Below are 17,349 nucleotides of genomic sequence, written 5' to 3'. Positions count from 1 at the left end.
GCATAATAGCATAAGAAACATCCTTAAGAAAAACATGATTTCTACTTCTGTTTTGTTAGTAAAAATATAAAGGGAAAGAGCCACCAACAGCTGTGCAGAGTAGAGCTTGCTTTTCAGGAAAATACGCAGGGCCAGATCTCGCCTCCTACATCTGCACATGCTTTCTGCTCTTCAGGCCCATGGAAACGTGCCAGGAAAATTAATTGGCAGAGGACTGTATTATCTCTTCTGCATAGTTCCCATGTAGTGTCTCAGAGAAAGAACATGCAGCTAGGGAGCTGACAGGAAAAGCAGCCTGCTGGGGAAAGCTGTCCTTGACTCCCACAGATCCCAGAGGATATGCCAGATTTCAGTGGGACATCTCCTTCTCACTGATCTGAGGCGATCTGAAGAACTGTGTCACTGAGATTTCCTTCTATAGATGAAAAGCAGGGGATGATTTGGGTGTCGGGGTTTTTACATCCTGTGTGAGTTCTGGGCAGAAGCACGAATTCTGATGAAATGACAGCTTTCTTAAACTACCAAGCAAACAGGTCACTGTTTGAATGCTAGGTCATTAAGCCTGCAGCTGCCTCAGAAATACTGTAGCAGAGGATTTGAGATTGGAAAAAGGAACCAGGGACATTATAAAGTCCTGGCTTGCTCCCATACAACCCACGCCCTCCCCTGCCATTTGCCCCTCCCCTACCTTTCAGGAGCTTCCAGGCTCTTGGTACCCAGGAAGGAGGGACGTTATGTCTTTAGGAGTTGCTGATCCCCAACTTTCATATATTATGAACAGAAAGCTATGATCCGGCCTGCTGATTTACAGAAGAGATGCCAGACTACTGTCCTCTCAGTTTCCCATTAGGTAATGCGCATCCTTCTTCTTCTTGCCCAGTGGAAAATCCCACAAAGTAGGAAAAAACATTCTGCAGTTTGCATTGATAAATTACTGAAAAGTACCTCTCCAGTTTGGGTCTGCAAGGCATGTAGAAGGGTCAGAGCCTTCAAATCCTCAAATTCTTGGGGGAATTCTGCATCACTTCCATTAAGAGTCAGTGGAGTCCTCTCCCCTCCTCCACCATTTCCTGCTCCCTCCGCTGTCTGTACCACTCCTGCAGCACAGCTCAGTAAGAAACTGTACTGCTGTTAGCTCCCTCCCATATGGCTATGCACTAATCCCCCCTCCTACACATTCATGCAAAGTGGGGAGAAACTATAGATGTAGAAGAAATCCTTCACTGAGCAGCCGCCTGCTATCTAGGTTACATCTGGCAATTAAAAGGTGCAAAAGAATCATGCTAAGCAGCGCTACCGCTTTCCTCCCTCTTCCTTGCAACATCTGCAGAGCTTCCAAGTATCCTGAATTTGCAAACCTAGATTCTGAGGGGAGTATTAAAAATGGGAGAGAGCTTGTAATCACCTTTCTTCTCCATTTACAATCTCAAAGTATTTTCCACATGATTTTTAATTATTGGTTTTGCTCCCTTTGTCTGTTTGGTCAACGAAGAATCAACCGTGGAATTACCGAAAGATGAAGGGATGGGAAAAGGAAAAAACGGTGAAATTGTATCAGGCAGTAACTTTCTGGGAAAAAACCCTCTGCCCCTGCCTATTTACATGGATGCTTTTTTTTTTTTTTTTTTGCATCCTAAGAAAGCATGTCAAGAAACATGCCATTTGTCAGGAGCTTGCGATAGCAGGCTGTCAGCTCACTGCCTAGCAACTCGCACTGCATTGGGATATCCTGGCGTTACACACACTGGCACGTCGCATTGCTTAGCACTCACTGCCTTGAACCATCTCACTTGCTGCTCTGTTACACCAGGGTCCTCGCTTGGGAGACACTGAGCTGCCTTTCTGTCGGCTGACCCAACGAGCTCAGGTAATGGCATCAGTAGGAAAAACAATATAAGGGTTTATCTAGGTATCAGATCTACTAAACCACCAAAGTCACAATGGGTTTACATGGGATTTCACATTAAATAGAAACTCAGCATCGGCATAGCATGGACATCAGGCTCCTTGAAATGTTAGCAAGCATTTTGAAACTTATTTCTCACAGACAATTAGGAAAATAAAGCTATGATCTTCAAAGTAGAAAAACAAAACAAGACAAAACATATAAATAAAACTTTTTTTTTTTTTTTTTTTTTTTTTTTTTTAATTTACCTACACAACAGCAGCTTGGTTGTGTGATTTGGTGATTAAGTGAGGAGAATAACATTTAGACTGAAGCACCTGGGTAGAAAATCTGAGCTTCTAGCCTTCCCCCCCCCCAGGTCATTCTGTCCCCCAAAACTTCTGTTGTAATACAGAGGAACAGGAGGGACAAAACTGAGGATCACAATCCTATATTATTTAAAAACCTTTATTATTTAAAAACCTTTAAGAACACATAAAAAACGCCTTGACTTCAACTCACTAAATAACAGCCAGACCTCAGAGGTCACAAGAATGCTGATTTTGCAGTTGAAGGTCTTTGAAAAATTCACCGTGCTGTTTTCAACACAGCTGTGTTAGGGCCTTGGATTCCCACAATACAAGCATTTCAATGAGATTTTTAACTGTGACAAACAGCTAATGCTTTTTCTTTTTTTTTTTTTTTTTTTTCTCTCATGTCTGTAGGTCTAGGTCAGGGGTTCTGAACCATGGTTTTTAATATAATACTGAAGATATGACAAGTAAAAAGCATAATACATGATAATACAGAGGTCTTCTCTCAACTGCCTCTTTCACAAGACATGAAAATCAAGAAATACACTCTAAGCTTTTGGCTTTTATGTATGTATGCAGCTCAGAATTGTTTCAGCTCATGTACCTTTTCAATTGCTTGCACGTTCCTATAAAAATATGCAGAACGTTTCAAAAATGCAAGTCTTAATGCAATCATTGTAGCTAAGGATGTTATTGCGTACCAAAACTGGAAAACAAATCTCCAGTGAGAGGAGTCTGACAGAGGAAAAAACAAAACAACACAGTCAAAACCAATACATGATTATGGTGTAGAGCAGTCCCAATGCACAGGAGGTGAACGTTTAGAGCAGAAGAGCCAAGCAGTCACTGAAACCACTCCGCTGATCACCTCAGCCCCAAAGAGGGATTTTGCTGTTACAGCATAACTGGCTCCACGTACATGCTAGACAACCAGATAGAAGAGGCAAACGGATCTAGTTAATGCCCACAAAGGTCTATAAATGACACTCAGATGTGATCAGTAATTTTTCATCACTAAAAAATTAAAGCTCCTCCCAAAGAACACATGAAATCATTCTCAGTGAGTCTCATTCATGCTTCTGCTAGTGTGTGCATCTGGAGCAGTATCAGTAGCGATCAAGGCATGAAATATCTGAACAAGTGGCAAATCCTATGCATCAGAGCAGAAGATTGTCTGAAATATGTTTCTCCATTGTACCTAACATAGTATATACTGCAATGGGACATGGAAAGCTAGATGATTTTTTTAGGAGCCCAAAGCCCATAGAATCTAATTTAGAAGGAATTCTATTCCCCATTAGTCCTTTTGGGATTACCCAAATATATACAGAAACTCTTACTTATTTTCTCAATTAGCATTTGATATTCTTGGAACGTTACCAGCTCTGTAAATTCTACATTTCGCATTACTTTCCTGAAGCCTACTTATCCTAGAGTATGCTAAAAGCATTTGCACAGATGCAGGAAATTATTACTATAAGTGTGATTCCTATGCTTAACCTTGACTAGAAAATATGGCAAATGCAGTAGTGCATGTTCTGTAGTCTTTGGAGCATGCTACATTTAACACTCCATTACTTACCTGATTTTTTATTGCAATACTTCTAGACAAAAACTAATGTTAATCGTTGCATCCTCCTCTCAGTACATTGCAAGTACATTCATATCAGCAGCACTCATATGGTATGTGCTGTGGCACTTCTGGAAGACACACATGGACATACACACACACCACCACTTGCACTTCACTCTGTAAGCTGTCACCAACATGTTATTTTTATCAGCTTTATTTGCAACTAGGGATGGAGAGGTACAAATAAGGGAGGCAGATATACTCGAAACACTCAAATAAAAAACGAAGGATTATCCAGGACAATGTATAACCATTTGCCAGAAAATAAATGCAGAGAGTACTTGGACTCTAAACAAAACCGTCTCACAGATCACTCATCATCATTGTGCTGACCCAATTAATTTTCCAGTTCCATACAAGTTGCTAGTTTTTGAGCTTGTTCGTTAAACGGGTCAACCCAAATTGGTACATCTCAAATTTGACGCGGCATTTCCATCACGCTGTCCTTCCCTCCAGCCTCCCCCTCCATGCTCAGAGAAGCAGGCTGGGCACTGAGAAGGGATTTTCTGCCTCAGAACACCTGGGCATCGCAGCGCCTTGCTGCTAAGACCCAAGCACAGCAAAGTGCAGTGGCTGCTTGGTGTGCCTGTTTGGACACCCCCAGGCTCACCCCACAGGACTGCCACGGTGCCCAGTCCAACCCCCTAGAGGGTGGATGGGCCCGCCAGCATAACTTGATTCCCTGTGCAGCAGACAGCAGACTGGACCCCAGGAGCAAATCACAGCTGTTTTAGCTGCAGCAGGCCCCGGGGATCTGCAGAATGCAGCAGCACTCCAGCCATGCCCTTTTCTCTGCCTGCCCTTCCCTGTGTTGGGGAGAAATAAGGTAATTCCCAGCTGTCTACACATCTGTACCCTTTCCAGGGCTCTCTGACACCTGGGAAATCCTTTTACGGCCACACAGCTTTCGAACCCCTTGGCGTTGTCCTGCAGTGCTGGGGGTCTCAGGGCAGGGTTACCCCTGCCGAGCTCCAGTTCTCACCGCTTGCCTGTCCAGGTGGCTGGCTGCTAGCCTGGCTGCAAACGGGAAACATCCACACACGATGACAAAGAACCAGGGCTGGGATATCTCTGTGGTCTGGAAAGCAATGTGACTCTGCTTATGACTGGCACAGGAATGACAGCACCAGCCTGTGCTAAAGTGCTGTGCTAGTGTTTAAGAGATCAGACAAAGCTTTATTCCTGAGCACAGGCTAATGTGTAAACACCAAGCTTTGGAGGCAAGCCTGGGCTTAAATGCATGCCCAGACCTGTGCTTAACAGTGTGCAAGCCCAGCTATGTGACTCCAGCAGGGTCAGGATGCAGCTATTAAGACTACCAACCTCCCCTGTGAAAACAGCCAACAACCTCTGGCTTCTTATTTTAGTGTTACCTAACAGAAATAGGCAGCATACGCCTTTGACAGCCTCTGAAGCTTTTGTTTTGTGAAGCTACAAAATTTTCCAGGATTGCCACAAAATGTCATCAGGGAAGAGGAATACAAATATCCTTAAGTCATGCAACAGTAAGGACCCAAACTCCTTGCTGTTTTACCAAGCAAGCTCACAACTGAAGTCTTGTGCCCTTGCTTACTCCAACTGCTCACATGGTTAACAGCTCAGATTTAGAAGGAATTCCCTACATTTTTTCTTCCACTCTCTGAGTGCCTCATCTAGCTCAGGTTTCAGAGATAACTGACTCAGAGATTTCCCAGGACCCGTTCAGTTCTTGAAGAATCCAGACAACTGGGACAACACCATGTTTAACCTAGCGAGAAGGGAACAGAGTGGATTTTATACTATGTGGGTCACTCCTGTGAGATTCCCAGTTTGGATTAACCCAGATTTCAATGATTGCTTTCTTATTACAGAGGAAAGTAAGTGCAATTCATGAATAATAGTAACAGAAAGTTGCTCTATCTAATTTCTCCTGTATATTTAAATCAAATAAAAGCTTCACAAAATTTAGATTCAGATAGCTGGGATCCGTAAAGACAGAAAAACAACAAAGCATCCCTAAACCTGATCCAGAAGTAGTCTTCCCTGGAGTTTTGTCCATCATTGCTTGGCTCAAAATCATGGCAGGTGGTGGGTTTGACAGCTTCTGACAGGGGATAATCTCTGTTAGAAGCACAAGGATTTCTTAATTGCATAAATCTTTTCTGGAAAATAAACTATAAATGTTTTAAACAAAAAGTAGATAAAAATTGAAGATGGAAATACAGAATCATAACACAGCAAGATTAGCCGTTAACCTACAGGATCCTATTAGTCCCTTTTTAACTCTGCTATGCAAGTGCAATTACAAATAGCCTCAGAAGATGTGCAGAGGCTCAAGGAACAAAATGGACTTTTGATTTGCAAAAAAAGGATTTTTGTTTGGCTAGTTCTGTATTTGCTATGCACTTTAATCTGGGCCCATTGCTTATAGGAGATAAATGTAATTTCATATAAAAGCTGCATAAACTAAATAATGTCTGTGTTTGTACAGAGGACTTATCTGGTCACTGATGTGAAGTGAAATGAACAATTTGTCATTAACTACTTGCTGATTTTTTTTACATTTTAGAACACGTAAACAGAGCGCACTTGTTTATCCAACCTGTGATAATGCCAGAAGTCACCTCCCTCATGTAAGAGGCCTGAATTGCTGGCCGTGTGCCCTTTATTTGAGAAAGAGGACAACCCAAAAAATATCATAGGAGAGATGAGAGAGGAATTTGATGAGATGGGTTTTCTAGAAGTGACGATGCTGTAAGACAGATAATACTTCAGTACTATTTTCTTGTTTACTGGGCATTTTTTAGTATCACTATTTTAAAAGCATAATTTATGTTCCTTATATATTAATGTCTTATAACTATTCACTTTTTCACCTTTCTTAACACAGGTTAAAGTTGCTAGAGGTGCTTAAAGTACCACGTGTCCTGAAAGACATCATACAATGCCACATTTCTTTTTGACACAGATCCTGCCACACAGACTTGAGGACAAACTGTGACTGCAACTGAGGCAAGGAACATAAGGCAAGCTGGGCACTGCTACGAACAGTGCACATTGAGTGGCTGCAGTAATTTCATACAGCAGGATTTAACAGGAACGAAGGGAGCTATGGTGTTTCTAGGTAAAAAAGCATACCAAGATATGAAGGCAGAATGTATGGGTAGCTAAACAGAGGGAAAAGTTTACTTGCAGCAGATGTAAAAATGATCGTAACACAAGGAAAGGGATCAGGACAAGGGAGTCAGTGTCATGCCTGCCAAAAGCAAGCAATTTGCAGTAATGCATTGCACTCACAACAAATTGGAAAGGAATTTAAGACCAAAACAAATGCATGAGCATACAGTCAGAAAATGCTCTATTTATGGTAGATAGCATTTTTGTAGGGTATTTAAAATGTTTACAAAGTAAAAAAGCATTTTTTTTGCTCTTCAGCTATGTAAATAAATGAACAGAAACAAACTGAAATATAGCTACTGAAATGGAATGTGGAGTCATTACATCAAGGATATAAAAATATTATGGGGGGGCCTACTTTAAAATTTTTTAAAAAGGCCTAATGCTCTTTCAAATTGTGTGCATGTGGCAAGGCACACTCCTAAGAGCAGATGTACCTCCACAGGATTTGTAACAGCCGAACAAAAAGTCCCATATGTGCTTGGGTTAAAAAGCACTCCCCAGATAAAAATGATCAAACTGGTATACAAACCTGTCTACAAGAGAGGATGCAAGACAATAATCCTAAGGAATTTGATTAAGTGCTTAATAGTCTGCAATGCATTCAGAAGGTAATTAACATAGGTACCAGTGTATTTATGCAAACCCTATTAGCACAGAAAATTGATCTAAGGGATGAAGTTGATCAAATGCTAAAATGAGGTATCATTGAGACAATATTGGTATTTCCTGGATGAATTAACCGTCCAGTTCCTGTAATAAAACATCACAAAAACGTTCATAGTACCACTACAATAATGCCACCCAGTACTGAGTGCTAATTCATAGGGCCAATAAATACTGGTGAGAAACTAAAATTTGCACCCAACTCCCTTTCTAGAAACTTAAAAAAGGCATTTCAGAAGAATGCTTCCTACTGTTCAGAAAAACTATCAAGAAGCTGCAAAAGCACATATCGGCTGTGAAATACAGGAGCTTCTAATGGCTTATACTTCCCCATAGTAAAATCCAAAAGCTGCAGGAAAAAGATTTTTTTTTTTTTTTAGCAATATGACTCAATACTATTATATCTTTCCAGAACACAAAGCGGTATGACAAACTCAAGAATGAAATATAAAATGGCTGAAGCTCATTGGAGCACAGAAAAATACCTCTGGATGGAGCTGTGGATTGTACTGTTATAGGTAATGGAGCAGAGTACAAAAAGAACCCTCCGTGATGCTCTCACCTACCCCAGGAAAGATGTCACCTCCTCTACAAGGAAAAGATGGAACAATAGGAGTTGGCCTACCTGCTTAACATGGTCTGTCTCCACACTGCATTTGTATTTGAGATCTAACTAGTCATAGTCATTGTGCCATCCCCTTTTTATTTAAAGAATAAAAGCTTACTACACTGGTACCACTCCCAACACCAGGCTTTGTTTGGCTTATTCACTCAGTATACATACAAACTTCGCATGACTGGGATGTTTTGGAATGAAAAATGTGACTTGTCAACCCTTGATCTCTATAAAACTGATGCAGATCATCAGAATATGAGTCTACTGTGTCCTGTGAGGTGCTCCCAACTACTTTGCCAGCGATGGGTGTGCTGCTCTTGTAGATATGAATGCAGAGCGAGGAAGACATGCAGCTTCTATTTTGGTAATAATTGGTTTGCTAATACGCAATTTGATAGCTTATTTTTCAGACCACAACAGTCCCACTGCCCACAAAGCTCAAAAGGAACAGAAACAAAGATCCTCTGAAAAAATCAGGAAAATAAATATCACATAAGGCAGACCAATTAATTTGTCCACTATACAGACATTCTACTGCAATACGCTGAAGAGCATACAGCACAAGCTGAATTGAGTATTTTAAGAACATAGGTGTTCAATTTTAAAAGCAGTCCTTCTTTGGCTAGAATATTAATGACGTGTTTTTATAAACAGAAGTTTTGCTTTTTAATGTTATTACTGTCACGAGACACATGCACCCAACATTGCAACTCTTCTTTTCAACTTGGCCTCAGGTTTTAAAACAGTATTCTTAAATATAAACAATAATAACACTCCATCGAAAGCAATTTTTAAGACCTATGGTCCACACTGTCAGCCTAAAGGGAGAAGAGGGAATTAAGAACTGAAAGAGAGAAATATTCCAGTAATAAAAGCTACAGCAGAATAGATGGCAAAGCAAGTGTTGCACTCCAGCTCTTTAAAGCTGTGTGGGTCACGATCTGTTCAACTGTATATCAGCACAAACTTTCTGTAGAGCTAACAGGCCCTTTGTGTCTCACAAAGTACAAGTACGTATGGGAGTATACGCCTCAAGTAGTTTCTTTTTCTTCAGTACTGAAAGCACGGAAAAATAAATTTTGAGGAAGTGTTTTAGGATGCTTGCTCTGGAAAATTACTATCAGAAACTAAGCAAATCCATGCCAGAACACAGCCCTGAGGAATTACAATATCCCTCGAGCAAATAGAGAAGACAAAGATGACCCTGCATGTCACTGCAGACTACCAACACCAGTACACAGACCAGCAGACACTTCAGCAGCGTGTTTGTAAAAAGTGCCAGCAATTGGTCAGGCCTGGAGCAGTCGTGTGTAATAAAGCTCATCTGTTATGGGTACCTACCTGTGTGGCATAGCTAGGCACAGACAGCGTTTTCTTCTTGCTAAAAATACTTTCTTCCCCTCTCTGAAATGACAGAAGTATAACTTTGCCTGACCTATTTTTCGTCCTTATTCATTCTGTGGAAATCTTGCAAAGCTGACACCTAATTTCCAGGTGCTGTTGCTTAGCTTCCTAAATTATTAATACGAGTGTAATAATTATCCCTTTTCATCATCACATAGGACAGGCAATAGATGCAAAGAATACAATCACATCAGCACCCTCCTATCTGAGGCATGTTTATGATATCAGAAGATCCCTCTACCACTGTCAATCAATAAGCTGTACTACACAGATGCGTTTTATGTCATGAGCTAATCAGATGTTATACTGGTCTGGTGTAATTGTACCTGCAGAGACCCATGGTAGAGCACAAAAATTACAGGGAAAATATGGACCAAAATCCAGAGTGTCTGATAAGGTAGCCACCATGGCTAATTGGACTCCTTTCTCGAGTGACAAGAGATAGGATGTGAAGAAATGGCCTCAGGGTGCGCCAGGGGAGGTGTAGATCAGACGTTAGGAAGAATTTCTTCACACAGAGGGTGGCCAAGCACTGGAACAGGCTGCCAAGGGCAGTGTGGGAGCCCCCATCACTGGAAGTATTTAAGAGATGTGTGGATGTGGCAATCAGGGATCTGGATTAGTAATGGGACTCTGCAGGTCAGGTTGATGGTTGGGCTTGGTGATCTGGAAGGTCTTTTCCAGCCTAGATGATTCTATGATGATTCTCTGTTTTGGTTAGTGCATTCAAGAGTGGTGCCAGGTAGAGAGAGAAGCCTTCAATGAATGGGGTGCACGACAGGTGCTGGTCCTGACACGGGTTTAGAAAGAAGAAAGGAATGAGATGAGTGCAGATGTAAGACTGGTGATGGAGAGTGTCAGGGAACTACTGAGTAACAGGAAAATTTCAAGCATCTTGTAAATGTTCTGGATGATTTCAAATGGGAAAACAAGGCATATTTCCATGCCACAGTATCTTCACAGCTATACTTGTACTAGCAAAGCTATGTCAGCAAGGTTTCATATTAGCAAAGAGCTTTTCTGCTGACTGAACCGTCCCATCTCTCAAGTCCAATGAAAGACATCCTCATCTAGCTTTTTTGGCTGAGTGGACTGAAGATTTTCTGACTCACCATTGTCCATCAGCGTCTGCCAGCTGTGAGTTACCCAGCTGGGCCCACAAAGGAAATTCTGTGAGTGTTTTCATGTTCTTTGACCAAAGCTGCTAAACATTTTCATCCTCACTTTAAATCACTCCACTGGACATTGCCTGAAGTGGGCTAGGGCACAGTACCTTCTTGCAAATGAAAGGGGCTGCAGCCTCCATGTGAAGAGCAGTAACAAGCCTCAAGTGGGCACTATGTTCTTCCATAGTCACAGCTGTTTGCAGTATAAATGTTTTTTTTGTGGCCTGAACAACATGAATAGAGGTAACAAAAGCATGTGCTGGTCAACAGTGGCACATCTACACCTGTAACTTCTTCTCACACAGTTATGCCATCAGACCTTTGTAGTACCAAAGCTTGAAGCCACGGCCCCTGCTGCATTTGGCTGTATCTGCTGAAGAGGTTTTTGCTCTCAGAGCTGTGGGGCATAGAGATGTTCAGCCACCATAAATACATCCAACAGGGATCATTAAATGGAGCTCCTCACTAGGGGAATTCACATCTCAGGAAGCTCAGCTCACTGGTGTTATAAGCTGCTTGCCCCGGGGTGATCTGTGGCAGCCACAGGACAGAAAACCCAGCGGACTGCCTTTGCTGTACTTCAGCCACCCAGGAGAGGGGCAATGAGGGCAAGTGGGGGCCAAAAACCTCTTAAATTGCTATTGTATACATAGCCAGATTTTAAGAGACTAGGCTCTAGTCCAATCCAGCTGTGGGAAAAGCAGGCGTTTAGCAAAACACGGAGCAGATAAATCAGAATGAGATACGGGGAGCCTGGCTGCAGGTTGAAAACAGGGCACTGGAGCCCAGCTAAGCAGGACGGGACAAAGACCAAGTAACGAGCACCAAGTGATCTGGACAACTGCTTTCACCCTCCTGCTGCCCTGTCCATCTGCTGGGAACTCGGTTTCAAAACAAGTCCTATTTCCCTTATGTCTGATCCAAACTCCCATCTTGTGGATCTGCTGCTGTCACTCACAATCATTTACAACAGAAAAGCTGAACTGAGAAACAAGGAAAACTTATTTAACACACACATTCTTCACCCTGATCCATTTCTTTCAGCTATTTTCCCTTCACTCGTTCAGGTTTGAGTCTTACGGCTGGTTTACTGTAGCCATTTAAAGACAATGAGGATTTTATATGACTGCCTAATCACTACAAATTCATCCCAAGTCCTGGCAGTGTCTGACATTTCAGCCCAAACAACTGCACGCTGTTGGAAAACACCCCCTCCCCAGCCCCCGTGAAGCACACTCACTGACCTCCCCTTCCAGCAGAACGAGGTCAGCAGGATAACGAGCTCTCCAGATCGATCTGCAAACAGCCTGATTCACAGTTTTTCTCTACGAAAGAGGAGGAAGTTATGAAAGGAGCAGCTTGGACAAAAAGGGCTTCAGCTCCACCCAGTGGTAATGAAAAGCTTTTCACGCCATCCCTCTGGGTACCTGCTCTGGCCTTTCTGAGCTGAGGTACTGGAGGGAGAGCTCTGCTCAACTGCTGCTACTACAGCATGAGCTGCCACAGGCCTGAGCGGTGATCTTGCCTTGCTTGCCTGGGCCTTCAAATCTGGGGGCTAATCGTTGCTCTGATTCTCTACGTCAGCCATCGCCGTCCTCTTTGGTATCCGCAAATTTTGAATGTTTCACCAGCCATCTCCCAAATCGCCAGCTGGCTGGGTGAGCACCACGACCCCACATGGGCCTCTTCTCTCACAGCAGTGATTTTATGGCATGAAACTGCTCTTTTCTATCATCTATGCATGCATTTTTACTTTTTTTTTTTTTTTTTTTCCCTGATGAGGCACCACCTTCTGACATAACTCTCAAAACTACTTTCAGAACTGGGGATACTTTTAAGGCAGGTTTTTCTCGTCTGAGTTTTCAAGACCAGAACGGCTCTCTAAATGAACACTACATTTCGAATGACAGGGACCTTGAGAAATTGAAAGCCAGCTGCAGCTCTGTTAGTTGGCCAACAATTAAATAGTTCGCATATGACCTAATTAATGCTCAAATACACATCAGCAACTCTCAGGCACTAGGGCATAAATTCGTGACAACATGAAGGTCAGGCACACACCCTCACCTCATCCACCCCCAAAAACCTCAGTATTGCCATCAGTTAGATGCATTATGCTTTTTGGCCAGCATTGAAGCATCAGTTTGTGACCTTTGGGAGGAGGTTCCAGACTAGATGGACTATGTATAGCTGTCAAACGTTGAAAACCTTTATCCTATTTCTCATCACTTTTGTTGTTCTTCCTACCTCCCCCAGGTATTCTTTCTGAATCTTTTGAATGGTCTCATATTTACCATTTTATTACCCCCATGTAAGTATCATTACCGTGGTTACATTTACATCTCAAAGTATTGAGCCTGTAGCATTTATCCATGGGGTTTGAGATCATAATTAGACGCGGTGCCTAATTTTCAGCTAAATAGGTCAAAACATATGCAAAGTCAGAAATATATTTTAAATCAATGTGCTGTACATAAGCAAAATTGTCCTTTTTTCCTGTCTGAAAACCTTCTATTCACTTCATACATTCTCTTGTGCTAGTTATCTCTCACCTATATACAGATGCCCATACTTATTTTCACATTAATAACGTTTTCCACCACAAAACTGGTGTGATATTTTTAGCTATCAAACTATATCACATTCAGCAACTAAGGTTTGAAAATTATATACACACAACATAAAAAAAAACAGCCAGCCTTTTTTCTCCCGCACGAAATCTAATTTATAAAACCCATATTTCACTTGGTTTTATAGCAGCTATTTTATCTTTCAGCTCATCACTGACTAAACCAGATAAAGCTTGTTTTATACATGGTAACAATTTGTACAGTGCATTGAGGAGGGCATTATTGTGGTTTTACTTACAGGAGAAAGGGAAGTGGCTAATTCACAGAGGCTGCAGCACACGGATATGAATGGCAGTCTACCAAGGGGCATGAATCTGGAAAACAGGGGCGTTGTGCAGGGCAGGTGAGATGAGGTTTCCTGAGGAAACCTGGAAGAGAAGGTTGTACTCTGGCTGCAGCCAAGGAGCCCCTGTCCCCATGTTGCTTCTGCTACCGGGAACACAACAGGGAAGAGTCAGAATTTCCTTGCTTTGAATTCAGCAGGGATTTTGTCATCAAAATACCTCCAAATTTGACCCCTCGTTAGCACATGTCTGTAGCACCGAGGGAATCTGGGAACCCTGCGCTTTGAAATAACACACAATCCTCAAAGAAATCTGTCTTCATTGCCTATGCAGCCTGATTTTTTCAGCTCACACTTGAAATCTGAGGCCCTGCTATGCGACACCACGCCGTCAATAGCGTCTTCCACCCTCGCGCAGACAGGACATATTGCTAGGCAAGCGTCTCTCATTTCTCACAGCTACAGTCGCGTATGCAACAAGGCCAAGAGAGCCAGCTTAAAAGTACTGAAAATACCTTTCGGGGGCGATTCCATACGTCGTCCTTGGAGCCCCTGCCCCTGCTGAATCCGGTCACCACCTGCTGGGGTGCGACGCCCTGCACCTGACCGAGCTGGGGTGGCCAGGAAAGCAGCAACTGGAATATTGCCAGGGGGAATTGGACGGGTTCCTTCTCACCCATCCCTCTCCGCTTCTGCATAATTTAGAGGCAGCATATTTTGAAACAGCCCTAACCCTAACCTTTCTCTGCAGATATAATCAATTGCCCATCAATCTCGGGAGAAAGAAAACCCAAGACCGCGTTCTGCATGCTAATTGAACGTCTGGAGCGTACTGTGAGCAAAGCCAGCAGCATCTCTGATGAAATGTAACCCCATTCTCCTTCAGTCTGTGCTCGTCTGCCTACTTTTTGAGTAGTGGTATTGGTGCGTTATGAGATTCTCATCAGTTTAGAGTATTTTTTATAATGCAGGGATTTTATTTTATTTTATTTTTAAATGGAAGTTGTTTTTTTCCACATCATATAGGGAGAGCAAAAGCCATCAGAGATACAGCATGCAAATTTCTAAGAAAAAGGATTCTCTTTACAGCCATTTGATTTGTTTGTTTTTGTTTTGCCTTTTTTTTTTTTTTTTTTTCAGTCTTCCTTTTCTATGTCATATAGCAAAGCCAGAAGATAAATATTATCTTTTCTGCTCTTCTGTCACTAGCACAGGCTCTTTCTTTCTGGCCTTTGATTAGGTCTTTGGCCTAATACAGCCTGATGACATAGCTCCAAATATTCTTTAAGTCTCAGGAGAGTTTTCAGGAAGAAAATAAATTTGCTACCCCTCACCTTTCAAAGATTACCAAAACCATGGGTCATGTTTCACTTCTGTTCTTCCAGGTAGATTAAGCCCTGGATAGAAACAAGCGTCAGGCTGCTGAACAGATTACTATTAGACCACAACAAACAAACAAGAAAGAAAACCAGGCTTTTACCAAAGTCAGCAGTAAAGCTGAGGGGCAGAAATGCTTTGATATTTTCATGAAACATTAACCTTCAAACATAATTACTACAGCGCACTGAAATTGCAGCTGAAGGCTGCACTGTTGGGGAGCACTGCGGTAAAACTGGCCTGCAGGGCATGAACGTGGCAGGTAAACAAAAGTAGTATCTGTGCAAAGATAATGGGATATGGGTCAAAGCATAAAAAGCATAGCTTTAGGGGATGGAAGTGCTGTTACTGACAGGAGATTTTTGCCACTTTCCACATACCAGCAGAGGTGATGATGACTTGTTTGACATTGCATGAACAGTGATCTTTGAAGACAGACAATACCAAAACATAAGCTGAGCATAAAAACAATGCTGTCCCCATTAAAATCATTGTAAAGTTGAAATCATTGTAGTGTCTCAAAAAGTAATTAAGCTAGATTTACTCTGGACAGTTGAACGTCTACATTTGGCCTTGGGATCTGAGGTAAAAGGAGCAGATGTCTCAGTCTTTTCAAGATATCCAGCTCTATTTTGTGGATTCATGACTTAGGAGCAGACAAAGGATCATCCAAGATCTTCCATGGTTACAGGCTCCCTATATCCTGCCTGAGCTATCCGGTACCTGTAGAATACAGAGGCTGAGACTGTGCACTTTTCTTCTGAAAATACGATGGGGAGGAGAAAACAGGACAATGGCTGTGGTTTCTGGACCACTACGTCAGTGAGTGTGATACTCATCGTAACCAAAGCACCACCTCTGCAAATAAACCTTGGACCAGGCCACTGCTTCTATCACAGAGGGACTTTAGCTTGTAGCTGGGATGTTTGAGGATGTGGATGCAGCACAGGACCAATGAAAGTCACAAAATACTGACAGTGTGCAGCGTCGAGCAGGTCACACTGCCTCCTGGACTCAGTTTCTCCCACTGCAAAACAGAAGCAATGAGGCTTGCTAAAGCTCCTTCCAAAATTACCCAATGAATACTTTGCTCTGGAAACAGGAAGGCCACACAAATACACAGAACTGCTTTCAGTGTTTTAAAGAGAACAACCAGAACAGCTTTCTCCAGCACTCCACTGAACTAAACATAAAGGACTTCAGCTCACTGTGGCTGAAGCCCTGAGCAAGGCCGTGAGGACAGTGGAGCATCCCTTTGGATTTATCCACATCATCTCAGAAATCTTTGTGCTCTGATGAATGTGATAATTTTATGCTTTAAGGACACTAATGCTTTAGTGAGAACTCAGCTCAGGGGATTTTATAGCACTGTTGTTGTCTGCCTTCATCTCTGCAGGGGCTCTTCTCACTTCAGATACGTGCATGACAAGAGAGAGGTTAGCAGAAAAGGCTGGGACTCAGGAAAGTGCATGTCTTACCTAATTTCTCATTTCCACAGTTTGTAGAATACAGTCATGAACAAAAATTCAGCTGCTGTGTTGATTTCCAGCTCCTGGCAAAGTGGGCATAACAGAAGGGAGGGAAATAATCTAGCAAATTCCTAAGTGGATGTCATTACGTTGTAGTTTATTATAAAGTAAAGGTAAGCTCCACAAATACTCTGCTGGGGACATATTATTGCAATCATCAGAGGCAGATAAACTTCATTCAGGATTGTTTTTGACCTTCTTGCCTAGCACATATTTTGTATGGAGCTGCAGAAGCCAACCTTCACAGGATGCTGTGCTCTGAGTAACTCACTAAAATGTGCAGATGACTTCCCAGGGCAAGCAGCACCCTCCAGAACATTGCCTGAGGTGGAACAAAAGCAGTCCGCTTTCAAGCCTTGTTTCCAGTGAGCAAACGATCCAGTCCATGTGACAATGTAGGTCCCATTCTCCTTAGCGTTTCTCTTGATTTTGAGTACATGGGAAACTAAAATAGCTGATACGGGTAACGAATTGTTTCCATCCCTGTGAAGGAGATGCAAATTGCTGTGTTCCTATGGCTCCAGCATGGTTTGCGTGGTTGCATGCAGAACACCTCTGACTGCTGTTCCTACTGTTTGGCTAGCTGATAGGCCAAGTGGGCTTCCATCATGCATTTCTACATGGTGAATTATTAACTATAATGTACAAATCTAAATCAAAACTACAGTCTTTTTTCTATATCGACTTTCA

At 42.3% G+C, this 17,349-nt stretch overlaps 1 protein-coding gene across 2 annotated transcripts in view; it reads right to left on the bottom strand.

Annotated features, from left to right (window-relative positions):
* Window positions 1–14,863, bottom strand: part of RALGPS2 (Ral GEF with PH domain and SH3 binding motif 2) — a 145,602-nt gene extending 130,739 nt beyond the window's left edge. For both annotated transcript variants that reach the window (XM_032192116.1, XM_032192118.1), the window contains exon 1: window positions 12,085–14,863. The gene's annotated coding sequence lies outside the window, so the exon portion shown is untranslated. The remainder of the gene's footprint in view (window positions 1–12,084) is intronic.
* Between the last annotated feature and the right edge of the window lie 2,486 nt (window positions 14,864–17,349).

Source organism: Aythya fuligula, chromosome 8 (genome assembly GCF_009819795.1).
Source record: "Aythya fuligula isolate bAytFul2 chromosome 8, bAytFul2.pri, whole genome shotgun sequence".
Lineage (NCBI taxonomy): Eukaryota > Metazoa > Chordata > Aves > Anseriformes > Anatidae > Aythya > Aythya fuligula.
This window is presented reverse-complemented; position numbering and strand designations above follow the sequence as displayed.